The sequence below is a fragment of the Mytilus californianus genome, unplaced genomic scaffold (assembly GCF_021869535.1).
Source record: "Mytilus californianus isolate M0D057914Y unplaced genomic scaffold, xbMytCali1.0.p SCAF_6, whole genome shotgun sequence".
Taxonomy (NCBI): domain Eukaryota; kingdom Metazoa; phylum Mollusca; class Bivalvia; order Mytilida; family Mytilidae; genus Mytilus; species Mytilus californianus.
This window is the reverse complement of record NW_026262712.1, coordinates 25303514-25330393: the sequence shown is the minus strand read 5'-3', so window position 1 is coordinate 25330393 and position 26880 is coordinate 25303514. Positions and strand designations below refer to the sequence as shown.

Sequence of the window (26880 nt, the reverse complement as noted above, 5' to 3'; positions counted from 1 at the left end):
CAGTCATATAAACCCAAAATTAAGGTTAAGAAAACAAATTTATTTCTAAAAATGTTTGGCTCCTCAGATGTTAACATCCTTATATCAAACTATTAATTGAACACCTTGGCATTGTTTCAAACCATTTTAAAAACGCAAACAAAGGGCTAGTATTAATATACTGTTTTCATATTACCAACTTCTGACTTCAACTTTGTTGACAGGCGACCTTTTCTGGGTTAGGACATCCTAGAACTCGGTCAAGTAAGAGCAACGAAGATAAGTAAAATCAAACATATAATAGGTGTAATTTTAGGGAAAAGTTTACTACCTGTTTTCCGATGATTTTGTCATGTAAAGAAAATGTTAAGCAGTTAAATTTCCCCCAAAATAGTACCGATTAAAAGCTTGATTTTACTTCTTTACCTTGCTCTCACTTGACTAGGTACCAAAATGTTCTACCACAGAAAAGGTGACCTGTTGTATAATTATATAGTACATAGTCTATTGAATAGACTGTTCATGTCTACATCCTTGCTTAAATTCAATTAGCTATCATATAAATATGTTTATATTTTTTTATTTTGATTATAACCATGTGAACACATATATGCAACTACAGACATATGTATAATTATTTAATTGAACATATCAATCACTCTTGCATATAATGTACAAGGTACACGTCAATGTATCAGTGGATACATTAGCGCATCAACGATTTCGCTCGCTCTACAGATAATTATTGATGTTTTATACAAACTATCGTCTGTGGATATGTTTGTGCATTTGGTGCATCTATCTGGTTCTCGAATTTGTCGAGTGGTTTAACCAAGTTTGATTAATCAAAAAATGATAAAAAAAATGATAAGTTGATAAAGTTAAAGTATAAATTATATTCCATCAAATAGTCAACAAGGATGAAAACAAACCTCATATTTTTTATATTTTTTAAAATTATCTCTCATGCGATGTTTTATTTCCCAAAACAAATCGTCTTCATTTAATAATGTATTTGAAAATGTATGAAGCACCATCTCAAATTGTATGTTGTGTTGATATCTGAAATTAAAAAATAAAGCTTTTGTTATATTTTTAGGTTTTTCATTGATATTATAATTCTTTTTGTTGATACTTATAGGATCCATAACGAGTGAGAATGGGATATCGCTTGATATCAACTGTCGTTATTAAATTTCAATATATATTATTACTTTTTAAATTAAATACCGAGAGTTGATATCAAGCAATATCCAATTTTCACAAATACTTAAACCTAATTCTCTTATGGTCAACACTCGCAATGTGTTAAATTAAAAATTTAGCGAAATATTGATCTAGTCTTTTGCACATTCCAGTCTTTTTCCGGTGTCAAACTTGAACATCAGACTTTTTTAGACTTTTTGTTAGCTTCATAATGTAATACAAATTTACAAAAAGAAGATTGTCAGGTGAAATGTGTGTGTGTGTGTGTTTTTTTATATTATTGAAGAAATCACTGATGGCCATTGCCATGAACGAAATGTTCATTGTCGTAACCTTTGAAAGTCAGCAATGACATAACGAAGAGAGAATGGAAATGCCGCAATGTCGTCTTGTGATGCAGATAAGCCAATCAAAATTAAGCAGATTTTCGTTTTACTTTTTCGTATCTCACTCTATGCAGGATATAAACCGACAATGTTTTATATCAGAATTGAATTTAGGGTATAGAGCGGGATAATTTTAATATCAGAAGGTAAACACATTTTGGCTAACTTTAAAAGTTTTAAACTTTCTAACGTTAAATGATTGATAATAACTGCGATCCTTCGTTGCAATGACATAAGATGTCTTAATATCAATTTATTTTTGTATTTGTTATATAGAACGCGTTGTCTTCGCATGTTTTCATTACGTAGGTGAAGTTTTTAAAAGTATAAAACTTTTGACTTTTTTTCTATTTTGGTGGATTGTAGTATCTAAATATTTGTTTTTAAGAAGAAAAAAAAATCATTTCAGATACCAGATATCTAATTTGGTACGTCAGATGCACGGAAAGGGCGGTACATTTAAACTCAAATTTGAAAAGAAATTATTTTCGATGGACGAAGAAAATTTTACTAAGCGACAGACAAAGTACAAACCAACCAAAGAGTCGAAGAAATGGTTGGTTCACATGAAGTTGGTGTAGTTCTCCCCTTCAATTCATCATGGATGACCTAGCATATTACATTAACTTGTTTTAGTTATACCTTTGAAGAAAAAAGGTTTCACTATTCTCCCGTCAGATTCAAAACTTTATTCATTTTATTTTCTGGTTATCCGCATTCAATCAAATTATTTCTTTATCTCAAAGTCTCAGTGAAGTCAGAGTGAGGACTTTATAATGTCTTTTTATAAAAAAAAAAAGACGGCAAAATTTCATATTAGAAGGTAAATTACTCTCATCTTGCTATAATTAAGCTTAATGTTTGATATAATATAGGGAATTCTAAATTCGCTGTACCAAAAAGGAAAGTTTTTTTTCTAAACTGAAAAAAATAATTTTGTTCTATTCATGTTAATAGTCCAGTTAAATCAGCTGGTTACTGTATATCTTATTAGATGTAGGATAAACTAATTATTAAATAAAATAAAATAGACCCCAGATCACTTATAAATAACCTACAAGTTAATTGCAGAGTTACAATTATATGCTCACTACCAATTAAAAAAGTCGTTTGTTGAAGAATTGTGGCTGCTCACGTCTGGTATGAAATATATAACGCATACTAAGGCTACTAAGTCGTTACATTAATGTAATAAAACATGATGTAAAATTTTTAATTCATTGTACCGAATATGTGGGTGTTAAAGTGCAACATGCTACATTCCAATAACTTCACAACCCAGCAGGCACACAACGTTGAACCAACGTTGAAAATATGTTGAAATTTGGTTGTAGCGTTGATCAACGTAAAATCAACGTTGTATCAACGTCAATCCTATCAACGTTTAAATCACGTTGTTGAATCAACGTTGATCTGTGGTTAGAAATATCAACGTTGAACTTTCAACGTTGAATCAACATTGAATTTGAGTTGATGCTTTCAATGCTTTAACTGGTTGAAAATATAACGTTGATAAAAGGTTTAGTTAAGGTTGATGACTTTAAGTGTCGACCAAAGTATCATACAAGATGAGATTGAACCAACTTTGTATAGTCCTTTTAGCTAAAATAATGACTTTTTATTTATATTAGTTTACTGATGTTTTTGAATTAATTCAATTATTACTGTTGCATATATAAATTAATCTTTAAATTGCGATAAAATATTATAATTACTCGAAACGGATATCTTTTTCTGATTGGCGCATGCGTATGAGGCCGACATTTCGAATTTATTTGCGCCAATTTGATTACCACATCAAGTTAACAGCTGCTCTCAGCAGTGCAAAGTAAGTATAATTTTCATTTATTGTTTGAATCGATAATAGTTATATGATAATTTAATGTATACAATAGTGTAGCTGTAATTATATGAGTATAGTGATTTAAGCAGATCAGAAATAATTTATAACTATACACGTAGTTGTCATATTCCAGCAGATAAGATACACACATATTGTTTAGGTCTCTGGGAACATCAGTGTTGACCTTAGATATATTTGTACATTTATTGGGTGAGGCAACTTATTATGTAAAGACTTGAAAAAGAGGGAGTGTGTTTATGAACAATGATTAGGTAATTAAAAACAAAAGCGAATGGCAAAGAATTCTATCATTGCAGATATTGGGCGGGTGGAGTCAAAATATATCATGGAACATCAGATGAAATTGAAGAATTTATTCGTCTGACAAATAATGATAATCAATTATTGAAGTTCACATATGTTCTTTTACATGTTTTATATGTTGATAAATAATTAAAAGTCAAAGATTTACAATACATGGCATTCTTGACCTTGCAACACATTTAAAACAAACAATTTTTTTTCTCTGGGTCAGAATTAATAGATGTCACTCACAGCATGTATTCCGAGGATTTATTAATGAAGCAGTACGGCAGATAAGAAACATGTGTGACCATAACAAATTAATACACAATGATCTGACTAATTTCAAAGTGGTTTATATGATAACGTCGAAATAGATGTTCTTTCAGTTGACCGTATTGAATTATTACAGCGCAAAAAAATCAAGGAAATAGAAAATATTCCTTAAGTTTCAATATCTAAAAAACTTAATCCATATGCATGTTAACGTAAACTTAAATAAGACGTAACACAAAAGACTGGAATTTATTGAAGTTTGAAGAAAAATGTAAACACAGGTTCAAAACCATGCCGAAACCATCTACTGATGAAGAATTTAGATGTAAAAATATATTAATATAGTTAATTATACGGGAATAATATTTATTTTGAATTATATTAAAGTAAAGCATCTTAAGATGACCATCCAAAGCTTTATATATCAGCCGAAACACTAAAAAAAAAGTATATATAGGGACATTCTTGTATCTTAAGAGGAGTGACTGTCAAGATCTCGGTGCTTGTGGTGCATTATTGTTTCGCAAGATGAGTGACTGTCAAGATCTTGGTGCTTGTGGTGCATTTTTGTATCTCAAGATGAGTGACTGTCAAGATCTCGGTGCTTGTGGTGCATTATTGTTTCTCAAGATGAGTGACTGTCAAGATCTCGGTGCTTGTGATGCATTATTGATTCTCAAGATAAGTGACTGTCAAGATCTTGTTGCCTGTTGTGCATTATTGTTTCTCAAGATAAGTGACGGTCAAGATAAATAAAATTGAAACCCCATTAGCGTATTGTGAGATCTTCAAACTATAATTTAGGATTAAATAAGTTATAATTAAAGCCCTTGATTCTCAGAGGCAGAGCTGGGGACGGTGCCGGGCACCCCTTTTGAGGGAAAAAATGGTTGATTATATAAGGAATCAATGAAACATGACTGGAGCGGCCCCCCTTATGCAGTCAGTGGACCCCCTTATGAAAATTTATGGATCCGCTACTGATTCCAGAATCTTGTTTGATTATGGAGGTCAAATTTAACGTCATGCTACAATAAAAATAATTGAACCATAAGGTTTTCAAACAATTTATGAAAGGTTTTGGAAGTCAAAATTTTGTAAGCGTTTCACACATATGAAACTTTTTATTTTCAAGTTAAAGAGGGAGTTGACAATTTAGAAATGCTGCACTTAAAATTTTTTTTTGTAGATGTCTTACAAATAAACCCGTGTCGGAAATTACATATTACCGGGTATAAAGAATAAACATGTCTTCGGTGATTCAGGCTAGTTTGAAATAATAAGAAGTGAGTATTGAAATAATATATATCATTGTTTTTCCATATTACAAATTGTGTGAGATTTTGTCACTTTGTCTCTAAAATCTTTGGTTTTTTTTTAGAAATATTTTTATTTTCTCATGTCTGAACTCAAGTTAAAAAAAAACACATGGTCGCTCTCAATAGATATTTAAAGAAATAACAATAGCATTGCACAGAGATTATTAGGTCCCCGCCTGTCTGTCCGTCTGTCTGTCCGTAACACATTGTGTCCTCTCTATATCCGTCCGTAACACATTGTGTCCTCTCTATATCTAGAGAACCTTTATGATTTCAAAGTTTATACTTGACATGTATATTAACCAACACCATTATTCACAACGGGGCCCACAGAGATGGCTCCCATCTCAATGATATCTAGTTTGTTCACATATAACAGTAGTATTCTTTATTAGAGCTGCATAATGATATTTACGAAGTTATGATAAAAATAGCACAATATGTTTTTTTTTCTGTTGCAGAAGCTGTAGTTACAAGTGACTAATGTGCAACAGAGACCACAATATGGAACTACTGTGCAAGATACCTAAAATATGCCCCTGTTATATCTGGGAATGTGTCTAGTAGTAGGACTAAACTTTTAAATAAAATTAATTGTTCAGTTTGTGTTTGTTTAAAATTGTAAGATGCATATGTGAGCAACTTGTTATATAATTACTGTTTTATGTCACAAACATATTTTGTGTATAAACAGAATAGTTATAAGCACACCAAGATCCTGTCTATAAAGAAAAACAAAGTTACAAAAATATATGCCAACTGACATTACAATAAAGTTTCCGATTATCTATGCCTGGTAAGGTTAACATGGTTAAAATTGTTCCTGTTCTTCTTGTCAAGTCTTGAATAATAATCATCAGATTCAGAAATGAGCGTTGACCATATTTCTAGTTTCAACTTAAATTAACCCTAAAACAGTCTACCTGGACCCAAATCGTACCTATTTTCAACATACACTGACCACAGTTCAACCAGCTTTCGACCTGATTTCAACATACACTGACCACAGTTCAACCAACATTCGACATGTTTTCAGCATACATTGACCACAGTTCAACCAGCTTTCGACCTGATTTCAACATACACTGACCACAGTTCAACCAGCATTCGACCTGATTTCAGCGTACACTTACTACAGTTCAACCAACATTCGACCTGATTTCAACATACACTAACCACAATTCAACCAGCAATCGACTTTTTTTCAACATACACTGACCAAATTTAGACCAAAATTCAACCTATTTTCAACGTTGAAAGCTGACGTTGAATCAACGTTATGTTTTCAACGTCATATCAATTTTCAATCCAACACTACTTTTCAACATTGATTCAACGTTGAAATCTGACGTTTATTCAATGTTGAATCAACGTTGTTGTGCCTGCTGGGAAGGGTCTTGTATGAAAAGTTAACATATAATCAATGTAAATTGACGCCATAACAAAATTTAACTACCCAAGCAATGGCACACTGTGTAAAAGCCAGAGTATATCTTTTCTCGCGGCATATATTTCACTGAGTTCTGTCACATTGCAAACTAAGAATAGAAACACATTGGTTGCAACCCACAGGTGACACGAACCACATGAAATATATTCAACAATACATGATACATGTATGATAAATGTGATACTGTATATTTTTATTTTCTCTCGCTTGTGTTTAATTTTTGCTTTGTTTGCGGCAGCTAAAGAAATGCGAAAATTTGAATACCCGTAAATTCTCTGCACATTCCAAGATTCTAATCTGTACTAGACACCATAGTTACAACAGACAGACCTTTTGTCAATTTTGATAGTTAATCAATATAACACTAATGTGTTTATATCACCTTTTAAAGTATAATAAATCAATAAATCATTTTTTTTCTATGTATAAACACAAAAAGAGACGAATTAAATCTTAATATGAGATTTTAAAACATGAATGAAATCATTATTGTGTTTGAAAAATGTTCACATCATACTAAATAATTTTAAAAACTAGTTATTTTTTTATATAAAAGTCCTACTTATGATAATTTACTAAATTCAGACAAACTATTGGAATGATTGCACACAGTGTGCCATGATGCAGCTAAAAAAAATTCCAGTGTTCAATGTACATGTACATGCATATTTTTTACTATATTCTCTTTTTCTTTCGTTGACCCCTTCTTTGTGTTTGTTATATGTATATGATAATACGACTCAAATATCTAAGAGAAAATGGGACATAATCATGTGCATTAAGAGAAATTTGAAGATTTATGCTCATAATATACAGAAGTGTTTTCCTTCATAATATGACCATGGCATGTCAGTTTGACAGCACTTTTCATAAACACCCACATTATTTTTTAACACAGCCAAGTAAGTTACACATACTATTTTCATTTTCTAGAAACTCTGTCTTTCGTCTATGCCGTTTTTAAATAGACAGAACAACGCCCAGTGACAGTGTCAGTGTACAATTTAACACCCCTTTCTGTCAATATGTCTTATCTTTCTTCAATGAAATGAAATATACGGCCTTTGACGGTAAAAGAACGGGCTTTGATAGTAAAAGAATATGATTATATAAAACAAACTTACCTCAAAATAATAGCAATATCCATCTTTTAAACGTGTCTTTACGTGACAAGGTGTCCGATCAGCTAAGATCACGAAGTAAGACGTGACGTGCAAGCTCAACATTGACGTCGATGAAACGATTTAACCAATCAGATTCCGCGTAGTTTGGTTAACGACGTCAGATTTAGATTTTGATGCAAATACTAATATTCTCTGCCAATTTTGTGTTTAAAGTGCATTAACCTACCTGCGTACAAAAAATGAGACCTCATAGTTTGATTCCCATAAATACCAATGGAAGTTTTGAAAAACTTTCTTTTAGTAGTGTGTTTTAAAAAAGTAAATTTTGCAATGTATACTGACACCACTGACACCAAGCAAAGCATCAACCTAAAACACAGTTATGCCCAATTCCATATTTACGTAGCTTACTTTTAACTTTTAATTATCAATATTTATTTCAAAACCTGTATAAATTATGATTTTTTCTGTTTGGTCAGTTTATATAGAATTAAGGTCTAACGAATGATTTTAAATGTATTAATTGTTATTTACGTTAATACACTTTTGTATTGGATAGATAAAAAATCTCAATGGCATACTAGTTACTACTACCACACAGATATGTTTGATATTAATATCTGATATCTTTACAATTGATTGTATTCCTATATATTTTAGCTACTTGTTCATGTTGCTTCTTGTATATGTTCTTAACTATGTTACATTCAGATTTCACATTTCTTCGGAAAAAGCCTGTACCAAGTCAGAAATATGGCATATATTTTGTCACTTGTTCCGTTGATTTTATCATGTATATAGCGTTTGATTTTGTCAGTTTTTATGGACTTCCTCTTTTTGCTTTGGAGATCGCTATTTTTGTTATAGTTTTTTTTTGTACTTCAATAAGATTGTATACTGAGGAACAATATCTTCCGCCTAACGAAGCGCAAACACAGATTACGTACGCTAGAAATATAATAAACCATACCCTAAGCGAACCTTTGATCTATACACAGAAATATTTTGAATGATATTATAAACCATTACAGTTCATACAATACCAATAGCACAACGCTGTCTGAACGAAGTGCATAAGATGCCAACATAAAAACAATGTGTATTACGTGTGAAGTTTAACATTAAGTCGAAGATGAAGCTAATACACATTGTATTTAGTCCAAAAAAAATCATTGAAAACTAAATATAAGAAAATATGAAAAACGTAACATTAAGCTTGAAATATAAAAATATCGAAAGTTATGTCAATATATAAATAATATTTTAAATTAAACATACTGACTTTATAAGTTTCGTTAATTAACAGTAAGTATTGAATTGTGATAGAAGTAAACTTTCACACTATATTTTTACAAAAACAAGGACCACAGTGTTTGATATAGATCAGTAGTACAACTTGTTTATAGAGCAATGTTTCTGAAAATTAGGTGGTGTACATGGTTACGACAGCCAACAAACGAAATGCACAACAAAGAAAAATGAAGTTCGTTATTAGGTTTCGTATGTACTTTGAATTTACTTTATTGTGATTTAGTTAATTAAGGATGATAAAAACGATATATTGTTTGTATTGGTATTTTGTTTTAAGTTGTTTTTGAGGCTTTCTTGTTTTTAATATGTGTACTGTGAATTGCTAGTTGTGCTGCTACTGTATTTGTTATTTACTTATCCATATCACTATATTTGCTTTTTCATTTTCGCCTTAACCTTCTCTAGCTTTTGATATAACGGCGGCCTAATATTTTGTTAAAGTATAGTGGCAATAAAACAGCTATTGTATCCTAACTCAGTAAGTGTATGTCTGCATTTCAGTACCTTTATCTAAAAAAAATGTTTTAAGATTTGACTTGAAATATGACATAGTAAGATTATTTTGAGGAGAACCACATGTGGCCACTGGCGAGAGAGCAAATGACACAGAAATGACCAACTAAAGGTCACTGTACGGCCTTCCACAATGCGCAAAGCCCATACCGCATATTCAGCTTTAAAAAACATGTGACATACATCAACAAACGACAACCACTGAATAACAGGCTTCTGAGACGGGTCAGGAACATACATAATGTGGCAAGGTTAAAAATGTTAGCAAGCGCCCAATCCTCCCCCTAACCTGGGACTGTGGTGTAACAGTACAACAAATGAATAAACTATACAAATCTGTTGATAAGGATTTAACCCATCAACTCATCAAATAGATACAAAGCGAAAACAAGTAACAAAAACACAGGGAGGACATGGCAGGGTACTTATATATCACTTAAACAAAGAGACACTTAATACAGATCAGAGAGTACTCGCAGTTACTGACAGCTAGTTCAAAGCCAGTAACAACTAATTAAAAAGATCATGACTCTAAGACTTAAAAAAGGCTCATTAAAGAGATAGTTGAATATGAATAATTATTAAGAGTTAATGTGCTATAAATGACATGCAACGACTTAAATATTAAATTCTACATATAGTTAGTAATATTTTGTTTTCAAATAGCTAAAGTAATAATACTCAGACATGTTTGATATCCAAATGTATACTTTTGTATCACTATTTTTTTTTCCATACAATACTGATTATTATGTTTCTAGATCAAAATCAAGACCTTGAAGTCTTTTCCATTTTGTTGACAAGTATCCGTTCTTCCCTCTTTTTTGATAACATTCCGGTCAAGTCATTTCAAAGTTTAAAATAATATTGCATCGAGTTACTGGACCTTGTATTTCAGTAAGGATAATAAAAATAGTTTTTTACAGAATTGACAATTTCACTCAAAACTAGGTTAGACAATATGACCTGAGCTATCAATGTAAGTATGTGGTATAAACAAACAATTAAATAGTCGATGGGAACAATGGAACATGTGATATTGAAATCCAGCATCTGATGAGCACATGTGCTGAGTAAATGTCAATGCTTCTTGTTTTACTTATGATGGAAAAAAAATCAATTTCAACGAATTCGATACATGTCGAATATACAATAAGAAAACCATATTTAATTCATTTCATTTCAAAGAAACGACAGAGGACTGAATTATCTCAGCTTTTATCGTGACAAAAAGCGCAATTGTCATTACAATTCTAAATACATAGGGTTTTTTCTATAAACAGTGTTGGTCGACTATATGAAAATATTTATTTCACTTGAGCGAGGATTAAATGAAAATTTCAAAATCGTCGTCCTTCTTTTTCTTTCCTATGCCACATACTTACAAAAAGGTATAGTTTAATGTACCCGGTGATATGATGTATTAACTTTTTTGGGGGTCTGCACATTCTAATTTATATGAATATTTGGTAATTGTTATGCTTCGACGAGTAAGCAAGTTAGGACAGGTCATTATGTTAATCATAGTGTAAGTTTCATGGATTTAACTATTCTTGTCTTACTTTCTCGAATAATGAGTTATAAACATAGTTTTGTTTAGGTAAGATGAAAAGAAAATTTTATATTTTAAAATTGAATTTCATGTACAATGGTCGTCCTTCCATTTCTTTCCTATTGCACATCATTGCAAAATTGTAGTAAATGATATGTCGAAACAGTAACGCGAGACACATATTTATTGTATTATTAAATCTCATTTAAATGTATGTTATAAATTTATATATTAAAACTACATTGTTTGAATCTACACAAAGTGTATTTAAATGGTATTGTTCCCATGGTATGTTGAACATTTCTGTGGGTCAAATCTGATTCTTATTTCTTACATTATTTCAAGACAGAAATAATGTACCAAATTATGATGTTGCTTAACTGACAACGCATGTATAAACACAACATTTTCGAATATCTATTTTAAATTATTTGACTGCATCTGCATCTGGTAGATTAAAATCGGTATAGTTAAATGTACCCGGTTATTTGATGTATTAACTGTTATGGGACCTGCAAATTCTAATTTATATAAATAAATATGATTTGTTATGCTTTGACGAGTAAGCAAGTTAAAACAGGTCATAATGTTAAACATATTGTACGTTTTATAGTTTTTATTATTCTTGTCCTGCTTTCTCAAATAATGAGTCATGAACATATTTTTGTATAGGGGGAATGAAATGAAAATATTCATATTCTGAAATCGATTTCCTTGTAAAATGGTCGTCCTTCCTTTTCATTCCTATTGCACATAAAGTACTTACAAAAATTTAGTAAATGATATGTCGAATCAGTAACGCGAGACACATATCTATTGTATTATTAATTCTCATTTAAATGTATGTTATAAAGTTAAATATTAAAACTACTGTGTTTGCACGCTTCACAATGGTATTTAAATGATATTGTTCCAACGGTCTGTTGAACATTCCTCTGTCACTAGCTAAAGTCTATTTAAAAATTGGTTTTCCAAAAAAACGGTGTCCTATTCTTTCATTTTCTATGTAAGCTTACAATTTAAAGAAGAGGGGTATAAATGTTATAGTGTGGTTCAAAATTTGTTTAACATTTTATTATGTGACAGCTACGGAATGTAAGTTAATATAAACATATATAAACAAAACGATACTCAACACATTTTATTTTAATACAGACTTTACATCTAAACCTTTGTTTGCAATATTGTTGTCAAAGCTTAACGTTACCAATGTCTCGTACACTCTCAATATGATCACTGGTTACAAGTTCATATGAATATTGACTTTGTTCCGTTTTTGTTGCTTTTTGACATTTTGACATTGTTTTCATTTTGAATTCATCCGATCCGAATACTTGTTTTATTGAACATAGAATTTAATTTCCATACGATACTGTGTAACGCTTGTGCTTGTTCACATATGTTATAAATACATGCGAAGGTTAGCTTCCCAGATATCCACCTTTTTATACATGTTATACTGGTGTTTGTATTTATTTCGGTGTGGAGACAGTAAAATGCCTCCCCGTGCTTAAGGTTTATGCTCCTATAATATACACTATAATGGAGTGGGTGTCCGAACGAAAATGTTTTTTTGTTCATTACTTTAGATATGTTTATCTAGAAATCATATTTCATAGTTCAGCCTCATTTTTCTCTTTAGTCAGACGTCAGGCAATACCCTGATTTACCCTGTCTTTTGTCTTCTGGTTGTGTAGTTTACGTATAATGTCGGTACTTGATGACATATAGCGCATAACGTCTTACGCCTTACATTTTTACATTTTACTTGCTTCGATAATTGTATGATAGCTCATGTTTTGACGCCAGTCTTTGTTCCCTAGATAAAGATGACACAATACAGGTTAGAAATAGAAACATAATAAATATCATTCTTGGTCATTCAAAGTTCGTTGAAAGTACATGTACTTGATAAATTGAATGCTCAGATAAGTACTTTCGAATCTGTTCGAAATTGTATGATCACTACAAAAACACCATTCGTAAATATAGATAACGTGCAGACATCTCATACGTTCGGGTATTTCACATTTAATTGTTTCTAGTAATATTCTAGATAGGGCACAACGATATTGTTATTTACCTCAAAAGCTTACCAAACGTTTTAACCGAAAAATGCATTGAAAAAAAACAATCATGTATTCTATAACCGCTTGTGGGCAGGATAAGTGTTATGTTCTGTTAGTATAATGTAGGATGACATGGAACTTAACCAATAACGGGATTGATTGTGGTCGATGTTAATATGATGAAGATTTGTAACCAGTTCAATTGTGAAGTCTGGAGCTTGCATGTCAGTAACTGCTACGTGTAGTAGTCCCTAGTAAATTTTATCTATACCATTGTCATTTTGATTAGTTTCTTCTGTTAACCATTATAGCATTGGTCACCGACTTCATTCAAACTGAGTTTTACTGTGCGTTTTGCTGTTTGTTTGTTCATTGCATATTGGCTAGAAGTATAGGGAGAAGTTTGAGATCTCACAAAACATGTTTAACTCCTACGCTATTTTGTTTCTGTCCAAAGTCATGAACCTCCTGTCTATGTTAGTCTTGTGTGTTTTTATTTAATTTTGGTTCACTTGTATGTTTCTGAGTTTAATTTGGCGTCCATTTCGCTGAACTAGCATACATTAAGGTGCTAGCTTAAGCCCTGCTATGATGAGAGATTATCTCGCTGCGTTGAAGACCCATTGGAGGCATTAGGTCGATCGATTTCTGTTATTTGGTCAGGTTGTTGTCTCTTTGAGAAATGTTTGAAGCATTCCCCGTTTCAAATCCACCATTGTATTGTTCTAGAAATAAACCTGAATTGAGTTTAAAAGATATGCGAAAGATACTTATTTAAGTTATCTATTTTTTTTTAAATTATTTTGACTATTGAATATGGAGATCACGCACACAATTGCTATATATCATCATACACTACACTTTTCTAAAGATTTTGGGAAGAGTGTCTCAATGTTTACATGTACACAATTGGTGTTTTTAATTATTTCATTGACATTTATGTTTCATGCGTCTTGAACATGACTATCAGCAGTTTGTTTAAAAACTGGTTTTTCACAAATTATTTCAGATTCTTGAAAAAAACCTTCTTAAATCTATTTTCTAACATTGAATTAACACATATTTAATAATTGAATGCGTCTTTTTATAATTATATTGTAACATGTCGTATGAAGAACTTTTTCTAAACAACATTAACATGGTTGATGTGTCTGAACCTCGTATAATTTATCACTTTGTTGTAGTAAGGCTATATCATCTTACTTGCTTACTTGCTCCACCTAAACTGATTTAATTGTGTTACTCAAAAAACAAAATAAACCAGTTGGCTTTCCGATATGATTGTTTAGGGAAAGGATAAATGTCTATGATAACATAATGAAGAATTCAAGTGATTTTGGATGATACAGCCCTTGGGTGGTGTAAACTTCCCCAAAAATGTGTATGGTGTAATTGTGTACGGCATATAGTGCAATGGTAGAAGGTGTATGGTGCTATGGTGTATGGTGTAAGGTAATGGTGTAATGGTGTAACGTGCGATCAGGAATGGTGTTAATGAATGGTGTACGACATTTAAAACTATGGAAAATATTGATAAGAACTGATTTTTAATTTTATACATTAATTTGCAATATTGTGATCAAAATTCGTTTTTTAAAATAAATAAATAATTTTGTTGTCGCACGCTTTCTTTGAAATTAAATTGCATTATGGTGCGTTGTGTAAGGTGCATGGTGCAAAGGTGTAACGTGTATGGTGTAATGGCACAGGGTGTATGGTGTAATGGTGTATGGTGAATGGTGTAATGGTGTATGGTGTTAGTGGGAAGTTTACAACATCTAAGGACTGTAACATGAATTATCCTGATATAAATCTTGTATATTGTAAAATATGGTGCTTTTTAATAATTTGTTTTAATCTTCCTTTTGATGACTCTACTATTCACATATAAATGGAACTAAGAATAATCTGATAAATCATAGATTGCGTCTATCAAAGTGAAATACATATGATTGTTGATTAAAAGGTTAAATAACTGTTAAACCATAATTAGCATAATACCTACATTAAAATCTAAAAATATATATGAAAAATACGTGTACTCTTAAAACGCAACGTGTAATGTACACACGAATTCTTGAATTCTTGCAACTATGTATTGATGTCGAAATTAGCCAGAATTGAAATTTCAGATTTACTTTTTTCTAATTATTTTTCTATTGTATACTCAATCATGCACACGGTAATTTGAACAAAAAATAACTCTGTTCAGAGAAGAACTTCTCATTCCTAGTAATAACAAGAGTCAAAATGATTAAATTATTGAAAATTTCAGATATCTTTTTAGTTATATAACAATTATAAAAAAACCATCAATACAAATCTGGTATTTTCCAGAATTTGTAAATATTACCACACAATATCACAATCAAGTCAAATATTCAATAAAAGAGCACAACACTCAGGGTTCATGCAATAAATTGTACAATGTTAAAATAAAGTCTTTGCACTAAGTAGGTAAATATAATCATACAAGACACTTTCTTACAGATGTTGAGAAAAGTGTCTCAGTGTTTGACATCTACACAATAGATTTTTATATTATATCATTGACACGACCTTATCATGTTTCTTGAACATGACTCTGTCCATTGTTTGTTTAAAAACTGGTTTTCTATAAATGGTATCCTATTCTTGGAAAAACTGTTTAATATTTATTTTCATTATTATATCACATTATACAGAACGTAATGGACGTACACATGTGGTTCATCATTTGTCTGATATTGTATCATAGTTCAGCTGAGGAATGTAAGTTAACATAAAACAAATTTAAACATAAACCAAAAAGTGCTATATTTTGTCAATTATTAAAATTTGTTTTCATATTCTCTTTTGATGTCAATAACGATACTAATGCTGTCCGTTAAATTCACTGCTGTTACCAGTTTCTAAACTGACTAAATATGTGTAACTGTCGATCTTCCAATATAGCCACTGTTTACATCATCATCTTTTTGTTTTCGCTTGTTGAAATTTGTTTTAGGATACGCAACATTGTTTTTTACCGCATTGTCGGTAAATTATCCGTGCATGAAGATGTTGATTATTTATTAGCGAAGCTAGTAATTTTTCATTTGAAGTTTATTCGATTCCAATGCATGTCTAGTTGTACCTGGACTTTTTAAAATTGAAACCAAAATTCAACATTTCCTATTTTACATTGAACATACGATTATGTTCTTCCTTTCTTATAATAATAATATAATTTTGGACGGTACTAGTAATGAGCGTTTTTTTTTTTAAATTGAAACGGTAAGCTGATTGATTTCAATCTTTTTACATGTTTGATTTATTTTAAAGAAGTAGATGGAAACAATAGTTTTACCGATTGTAAGCATACACTGTGAGTTTGTTTTTGTTTTTCTTGCACTTTGTTTTCTATTTCTCAAATGTTTATATTCTGTTAAGATGTTTGTAAACAAAAATGTTTTTCTAAATAAGATGTTATTATAGCTGGGAAATATATATGGGTTGTTATTTTTTTATGAAATATATGAATGAGTAGGTATTTTATATATAAGAGGTGGTTTAAACTCTAGCCAGACATCTGTTCCAAAATTTCGATGTTGCGAACCTAACTTTTCCCGGTCAACCCCAAACTACAATGTTACATATACATGGGATGTTATCATGCTGTAATAATTATGATATCTTGTCTAATTTGCATGTTCCACATGAACTGGTTTAATTTGGTTACCTAAATACAGGGAAATAACAAAAGTCTACGGTTACATAATAGAAAATTTGCGTGTCTAACATGTTTATCCTGATATAAATCTTGTACCTCATAGCATATGATATTCATTTATACTCTGTAGATAACCTCCATTTTGTGTTTTCATTATTTATATAAAACATGTAAAAAGATCCCTCAACATAATGATAAATAATCAAAGGTTGCATATCCAAGAGAAATATATAAGATGTTTGTTTCAAAGGTAAAATAATTGTAAAGTTATTATTATGTTTAAATGCGATATTCAAAGTTAATAGATATATCAGAAATACTTGTATTCTTAAACATAACGTGTAATGTTTGCACACATTCTTTCAAACATGCATTGTTGTCGAAAAAGACCAGCATTGTTATTTTACATTAGCATTTTTTTCTTATTTATTTTCTATTGTATATTCAATGATACGTACGGTTATTCGAACAAAAAACTCTTTTCTGAAACCACTTTCTCATCCCATAACAAGTGTACATATGTTCTAATTATGGGAAATTTCAGATATCTTTTAGAGTAATCCATACAATAAAAAAAACCAGCCAATAGTACATGAACATTTAGAAATAGTAAGATCAATTTCACACGCATTCCATTGGTTCACACAGAAAGTATCGTTGTATGGGTCACCAGTCATACATCTTTTGTTTTCACTTTGCGTCATTATTTAAATATAATACTTTTAGATATAACTGGTCAGAATATCCAGTTAGAAAACTCTTATGTAAGTCCTATTCCTAGTGCAAAATATGTAATTGCCACCTTTCTATAATACAACAATAAAAATAAAAAAAAACATAAGGCACAAAAAGACACAAAAAGACACAAAAAGAAATCATTGATGACAACAAAATAGTTTAAGGCTCTTGACTTTTTACAGTCTCATAAATAAAGTGACTGATTTGAATATATATGCAGGTGCTACTCTTCAGTAAAAAAAATACTTTTTATTTCAAATATAAGCAAGTAAAATGTTGGTTAAAATTACAAGAATGTTTTCTATGGTATAAAAAATAGAGAAAATAAGAAAGTCAAAAACAAAACAAACATTTAAAATTTAGACAATAAATAACCGAGCTACTTTCAATAATGAGAAAAAAAAACATACCGTATAGTTGGTTATAAAAGGCACAGACAGAAAAAAATATCAAACAATTAAGTTGAGATAAAAAAAAGCCTTATAAACAACAAAACAATTGACGAAAAAAAAAAATGTGACAGACAAGAACCAACGACAACCACTTTTCTGCAGGCTCCCCACTTGGGACAGGCGATTACGTTATGTTGCGGGGTTATAATTGTTTGTGAGCTAGCTATAAAATATACTCCAATAAGCCATTACTTCATAGATTAAGAAGTTTTTCTTCTCAAAATGGTAATGTCATGGCAAGTCACATTTGTACGGTAATACAAAGTTTTGTTGAAATTCACAATTGCTTGTACATATTGTAGTTCTAATACTACGTCCTCTTGTTGCCCCTTACGTGTACCTTAATTAAAAATCGTCATATCAATTCTCAAAAACTACAAATGAGATTGCAAACTTTTGAAGGATAGCAGACTTATTTGATTGGATGTGCGTATATATTTTATTTACGTAAAAGGGTCAATAATGGAGTTCCTTATGAGATCCACACAAGAAAATAGATTAATGAATCCTATAAAAAAAAATACGTTAGCGTGTAAGAGCCACACGAACTTTTCTTTTATTTCAAGCTATATTTTACGTATAATGCAAATCTTTGGGAAATAGCGCAAACATTTGCAAAAATAATGCAAATCCTTAGGAAGTAACGCTTGTTTTGTTAATAAATTGTTTTAATATATTCTGAGATTTTAACAACCAAGCGTGTCTATGCCTTAATAAACATGTGGCTTATAATAATGTATAATGCGACACGAGTTGTCATTTTTGTATAACCCGTTTTTTCTACATGTTTGAAAAGGAGTGTATTTTTGTAAAAATCCTACTTGTAAAAATATGGACTAACAAAAACTATTTATTTATTTCCTAGCTAAACAGCTTAATAAACTGGTTGAACATTTCATTTAAAGTCAGATGTTTTGAGTGTAGGTATACCAATCTCCTTAGAAAACAAAATGAAAATTCACTAGATAAGCTACACTTATCTATAAACCTGTCATAATATGCATGTATCCTGAATTTAAGTTTTAAATAATACAAGCATTCAACTTTAATACTAAGTATTCAATCTATGCATGTGTAATAACTAAAAAAAGCTGAAATATCATAATAAAGCAATTTCAGGGTTGTAATTTGACACAATCATACTTGCTACATAAAACAAAATCATAATATGATTACTAACAACAAATGTGACAAATTCTCATTGTAATGGGTATGCTTTCTTAAATTTGAATTTTACATGACTTTCAGTGATAAAAATAAAACCGCTAGTTCATAGTCCTATTACTTTCTTTGTTACAATCTCCAATTTCAAGCTATAATGACTTGTTTGTCTTAAGTTCAAATAAATTTGCAGTCCTTTCATGCATTACTAGAAATATTGTGTTCGATATCAAAATATTACGGATTTTTATAATACAGACTAAATTAGAAAAATGTAATAATATTATGGGAATCACTAAGTGTCCCGACTTTTTGATAGGCATCTCAATCTGAAGTCTGCTAAAATATATCTTAGTAACAAAACTAATCACTTTTTATCTTAGAAAATTGCTACGCTATAAATATTTCTATTTCATCTTTCCTACTAACCTAGGGGTTTTAAACGATTTCAGGAATGCATTCATCGTCACTGATTTGATTCAACTGATAATTTCCTTTAAATGACCAGGATGACTAGATCGATTATAAAAAAAAACAAAAAACAGCCGTAACATGTAATGGCGTAATAAAAGGACTTTTAACTCTCACGAAACATTTAAAGGTCACATATCTTACATATCTTGTTTGACTACTTGACTAGTTTGCAGCAATATTCTAGTATCAACACAGTATATCAGCCATATGATCAATTCACAATATGTACCCACGATTGTAGGCAAAACAAATTAGGTGTTTTAATAAGTAATTTGACATTATTCAGTTAATTATGTTGTGTCCTTGTATCGTTATAATGTGTGAATAACAAATAATACATAAAGCTAAAATTAACCCTCAACTATATTCTAAAAAATATAATGCATAATAATTTGTCATACCGTTCATTTTCTGGCATTTACACTATTTAAAGAACTGCATGGGTCGAAAGTTCAGTATATTATGACAGGCTATTATGACTTTGGCACAACTGATAGTGTATTTTTTTTAACAAAATGGTAGATTGAATAACCCCATGAACAATGTTTTTCAGCTGTTAGTGGAAAGCTTCTGTTTGCAAGTACCAAATGTCAATCTATTATGGAAGTTGATGTTGATACACTCAATGTGACTGTACTTGTTGGTCATGGAGGAAGTCGTGTGTTTTCTTTGGACTACGATTATGAAAACAGATACGTTTATTTTCCAAGAATTGATTTGAGTGACATTGTGCGATAAGTCTACTTCAACACATGTATAGAATACCTCACAAAGTTATAAAGAATTAAATGAGATAACAACATTGCAGGTTTTGCATGTCGCCATAAATAAAGGACATGTCCAAAATGCGAATTGAAAACAATAAAGCAGACGAGCTTTGGGAATCTGTTAGTATTTAAATACGAGATTTGTCTGTATTTAATATGGTAAATAGATATAGTAAAGTGTTTTTTTTTTATTTACAGTAACTTTAAGACTGAAGAGTAGATTTGAATAACTCAGTCCGTTGATAAAAGTGCAAAATGTGCTTACAAAAATTGACTTTTCGTAAATTATATACCATGTAGACGGGGGGAAAGCATTATAATTTAATGTTGCAAGAAAATATAAAAAGTTTTATTCGCATAACATTGACATACTTTTTCCTAAATTGAAAACCATTTATTTATGTTCATGATATTTTACTAATCTTATTCAAAAATGTTAGTAAAATATATTGTACATTATGAGTGTTTTTACTTTGCTCACATTTTCAGTATTCATTTTTGCAATTGAAAATATGACAAAATGATAACCAACAGTGCTTAGCTTTGAAGCATTTTCCTGTGAAACAATTAAACATAACATTTTGAAAATGATGCAGTTGGAATATAATCTTATTTTTAATTTCTAGATTTTTTTTATTTTTTTTTTTATTTTTCCGTTTACTTAAAGGAAAGCTCAATATGTTACACTGATGAACATACTATATTCCTCTTTTTGTGGTAAAATAAAAAAGTATATTCTAGATATTTTCCGTATGCTATTGAACAACAAAATCAAAAGTGGTTTTACAAAGTATTTTTTTAAAGACATAACTGATAACTTTACACAACAATCATAATTTACCAAAATGATGTGTACTATAATTAAAAGTGTGTCATTTTTTTTTTTGTCATCACCCCTTATGTATGTGAAATTGACATGCATATGGCTATAATAACTGTACACTACATTGTGTTAAAATGGAGATATAGAGAATACCTGAACTAAATGTTCGAGAAGCCTAAATTGCAAACGCTTTTTTTGTCCAAGAAAATGTACCATCTTGTTCTTTATGCATTATAATCTGCTTTCATTGTCCGTAGTTACATCAGAAAAATGTAAAACATATAATAACAAAATCACAACAGCACAATAGCGCAAATGATCGTAGAAAACATGTGAACTGACATGTATATAGATTAAGGAAGATGTTGCATGAGTGCCAATGAGACAACTCTCTCATCCATGTCACCATTTGTAAAAATAAACCAATATAGGTAAAAGAACGGTCTTCCTCATACATGATTGAAAATTGCAGGTCCTCGTCATGGAGTCATAAAACAACTAATGCGTGGCTTCGTTGTTTTCTAATATGTAGATTTTTATAATTTCAAACATTAGTAGCAAGTGTGTCGTCTGTTGAAATTAAGTGATAGGAATGGTGTTATAAGTACCTTTAACTGTTTCTTACGTTTGTCATCCTTAGCATTTCTCGTACTTAGTGGGTGTCGACGTGTCTGGTTTTGATAGGTTATGAAGTTAATGCTATTTCTTTAATTTGTTTTAATATTTTTTTAACACCTTTATGCGTATCTTCTCAATCGATAAATGATAATGTTTCTTTTATTTATTGTAAAAAGATTTAAAAGTACCTTTAGGTGCACATAAGAGCACACTGGTTCTGAAGTACTTTAATATTCACTTCTTCTTTTTTTGTAATAGACAAAATATGCCCTGTTTTTTTAATTGCATGCATGTTTTTGTTATTTATAATATCGATTTTTGTAGGAATTTATATTTTACAAATATATCTGTATTTAATTCTTTATGTTATTTCTGACCGTGCCCCAATAAGTAATATTTGAATATTTAGAAAATAATACATTTTCAACGCGAGTGCACCATATGTTCGATTAATGATTTGCAATCAACACTTGATTTTACTCAGGGGTTTTTATGTCAATTTTTATGTAATGCTTATGTTATTTATGTATATGACATATTTTGACCGTTATAGACTTTAGTAGGAATTAATATGTTATACATATGTATTTCTTTGTTTGTGTTATTTCTTACCGTGCCCTCACAAGTGATTTAACTTTCTGTTTAGTTGAATTCAGCCTTTGATAATGACAAATATTTCTCTCAATGAAGGCTTAGTCTGGTCATGTCGATATTAATTGATAAAGCTGTCTTATTTGATTTTACAGAATTAACAAAAGAACTGATGTACAATATTTATGACAATTAATTGCATGTAATTCTGTTATATTTATGTTTATTATTTGAAGTACTTTATTATTCACGAAATTTGAAATCAATAAAACAGAGAACACAAGGGTGTTTAAAAAGTTTCTAATTTGTAATTACGTCACGTATTATTAGAATATAATAAATAAACAGAAAAGGAGGAGGTCGAAGTCGCAAATACCACTAATACTCGAAAAAAACCAGATAATACCATAGCCCAAAAGAACAACTAACAAGTTCTACACAGATAATTCAGATTACATTACAGGTACATGTATTCAACTAAAACCGGAGAGGAACTCAGATGCATTTTCTTGACACTCATGGCAAGCAATGTGGGTTTTTTTGTAATCTGTTGCATTCGATCATATCTTAATAGAGAAATATAGGATGGATTGTAGCTAAAGAAAATGTCGTGATTATCTGTTACAATGATTTTCAATTATAGTTACCATGTAGTACAAATGTATCGTGTGGATATATTTCTTTATGCAAACATTAAACATTTCTATATCTATTTAATATCGAAAAACATTTTTTTTACCCTTTTAATATTTGTGGAACATAAAGGTTTCTAAATGTCATTCAATTTTATTTTTTTTTCAAAATAGGGAAAAAAAACCGCTCATATCTTTATTTAGGCAAACCCCTGGATAAATATTTGCCGTAACTATAAACTGTCGATTTTGGTTGCAAATAACGGTATATATATTTTAAGGAACAAATATTATCCTGTAAAATTTCTTTTCGTATGCAACATTAGTAAAAGCCCAATTTCATGGAGTATTGAAGGTGTCTTGATTTTGTGATGAAAATCATAATTCAGTGAGGTATGATTTAATGAACTACAAAACATAATTTTTAATCAGTATCGTTAGTGCCTTACAGTAATTTTTAATTTTTAGATTTCCATATCCCTCTCAGAACATAGCATTGCAACATGTTGTGAGTACAACGGCTGTTCCAACAGGTATAGCTGTTGATCCCGCGAATGATCATGTCTACTGGGTTAATGATGATGGTGGTCACAAACTTTCAAGGTGCAAATCAGACGGAACAAACGTAGTTGTTTTATTCACAACTATAAGTCATACTGTAATGCTACGACTAGATGTTCTAAACAGGTATAATATATTGATAGATTTGTAAAATGTTCGTGCGTATATCTTATCTATTGCAGATTTATTGTCAACAGCTATTAAATTACGACCTTTTATTTGCAAACATTACTGTCCAACCGATTGAGAAATAATAGTTTTTCATTTTTTGATTACATGAGTTCAGACTCGTTTAATTTTTTAGCTCGAATGCATTTGCTAAATGAATAGCGTTTTGCGTAGTGTATAATTAAGCTCATCATAGGTACCAGGATTAAATTTGTTGTGGTCTATCGTCTGTTTCTCTCTGCATGTCTTTTGTACTTAGTGTTAGTCTTTTTTTTTTACTTTTGTTGTTTTTTACTGGTTCATTAATATAAATTTAAAATACAACAACTTCCCTTTTCGCGGCCACAACGTTTTGTCACGTATGATTACTAGTAATCAAAACAGCATGAATATCATCCAAACTACTTAATTTAAATCAGCTACTAGATTCATTTTCCGGAAATCCGTGTTTTGTTCCCTGTTAATTAGAATACTTTAAAATATAATTAATTTTTAACGTTGAGTGCACCATATGTTCGATTCATGATATGCCATCAACACTTGATTTTACTCATATGTGTTCATGTTGATGATAGCAAAGCCTTATCAACTACTGTTGGGTGCAGACCAAGCATTACATGACGCAAACGCACATTTACGCCGCATGTACATATTTCGTTAGTTAACATCAATGTTCGCGTTTACCATAATAACGTTAACGAGGTCAAAACTGAAATTTACCCGAGGAAACGCGCGTTTAGTCAGTAGTAAACTTGTTTTGGTTACTACAGATTTCACAAGTGTATTTTCACGTGCACTTTGAAAGTAAACGCGCTTTTACTTCTCGCGTTAATTGATTGTGTTAATTATGGAATAAACTTCGTTTACATTTGTACATTTAATTTATTTCATTTAGACGACTTTTATCTGTATATTTTACGTATATGTGTTTAAAACCAAGACAATTGGATAAAAAACATTTTTAATTCTAAATATATACTCATAATATTTGCAAAAAATCAGTTCCAATATGTTTAAGTAGCAGATTGTCTATATTTTCTTTTCAAAAGTTACATGTACAAATATCGACTCACACAAATATTTTTACCAAAGACATATAATACGAATGTCTCTGTTTCCACTTTGACGGAAACGTCGTTAAAATGCATATAAACTCTTTCTAGGAACTTGAGCATTATCTGATCGTGCAAAACTCAGCTCTAACTTCAGTAATGATTTTGCCAGTTTTAGCAGTTAATTTGAGACATTTTAAGCAGACAAGCCACTTTACTTAGTAATTGGTAGACCAGACTTATGTCTGTTTTTTTTCTGCAGACCTATTGACAAGTCTGCTCCTGACCAGACCTATGGACAAATTACTATACTCGTTATACCCTGTATAGATATTGTACACATTAAAACATTTTCTTTTTTCATTTCATATCCTTATACACATTAAATAACGGCTATAAAATTACACACTTCTGATCAACAAATATACATGTAGCTATCATAAAAAAAAAGGATTTGTTTTTTTAGAAGGCGGATAGAAAGGTTATCTAACGCATCGGAAATATATTTTTATATGATGAAATATAAACATTATGGTTTACGTTGCTTCGTTCTCCATTCTTAACAGTTTCTTTCCAAATACATGTATAACTCTGCATTTTTCTGTTTGTCTTTTTCTTTTTTAGCCATTGCATTGTGAGTTTATTTTTGATCTAAGACTTTGACTGTCCCTCCAAAATTCTTCATCAAATTTCCTAAATGTTTGTCACTTTTTAAAACACAAAATGGATGCAACATTTATTTATCTATGTGCTGTCAGGCTTTGAAACTTTTCATATTACAGGATACGGTGACAATCTGCGTTAACGCGCGGTTACTACCAACAGTTAACGTGCGTTTGCTATTGACGAAAATAGAAGACGCACCTTTATTCACGTTAACGCGGAGTTAGACGCGAAAGTAAACGCCCGTTTACTGTTTATGTCTACTGAAATTTCGAAGTTAACGCACAGTTAACTCGGCGTTTACATGAAGTGCACGCGATTAAACGCCGCCCTTCCACATGTAATGCTTGATCTGCACCCAACTGTAGTTTTACTTCTTTTTCTTTATTGCACGTTACGTTACTGAAATAAATAGTTTTATATGGCCGTGTCTTGGACGACAATATCTTTGTTACATTTTGTTTAATAGTTATCTAATAATATATTCGCTATAGGTAAAGCACAGAAGTAATGAAAATGTGTGTCGCACTGGAACGTCCAAAAGTAAAAAGAAATAACATACTTTTACATTTTTAACCTAACTGTTCATGCTATGTTAAGGCAAAATACTGTATATATACGAAATTGTTTACATATGTCATGTGAATGCATGCTAATTTCAAAGACGATTTTTTAATGGCAAAACATATTTCTAAGATACACACTGAAACATTTGACTTTAAATAAAATTCTTTTCATTAATTCAATAAGTTATTTGGTCACAACTCATTGTCAGCAGACATAAGGCAGAAATTAGCCAACTTGTGCTGAGAAAGCATACATGTACATTTACCCTTTGGAGCCAAGCAATAGCTGTACACACTAGATCTTACTTTGTATTTTTGGATGCTGTTAGTTCCTTGTGAAGGCTGTGTTGATATGATTTCGATCATTTGAATGACAAGTTAATTTGTTTTTAAAAGTTGTAAGTGCAGAGTGATTTGAAGATATTGAGATCTGACAAAGGCGCAAATGATGTCCGAGTTAAACTATTATTTCATAGACGTGACAAAAATTAAAATCACAAAAATACTGAACTCCGAGGAAAATTCAAAACGTAAATTCCCTTATCAAATGGCAAAATCAAACAATAAAACACATCAAACGAATGGATAACAA

General features: G+C 30.7%; 1 long non-coding RNA gene across 1 annotated transcript; it reads left to right on the top strand.

The window, feature by feature from the left end:
- Positions 1 to 3073: 3073 nt before the first annotated feature.
- On the top strand, positions 3074 to 5913 carry LOC127706110 (uncharacterized). Its single transcript, XR_007984224.1, has 3 exons — positions 3074 to 3399; positions 5183 to 5279; positions 5774 to 5913. It is a non-coding gene; the product is annotated as an uncharacterized LOC127706110 (long non-coding RNA).
- Positions 5914 to 26880: the final 20967 nt, after the last annotated feature.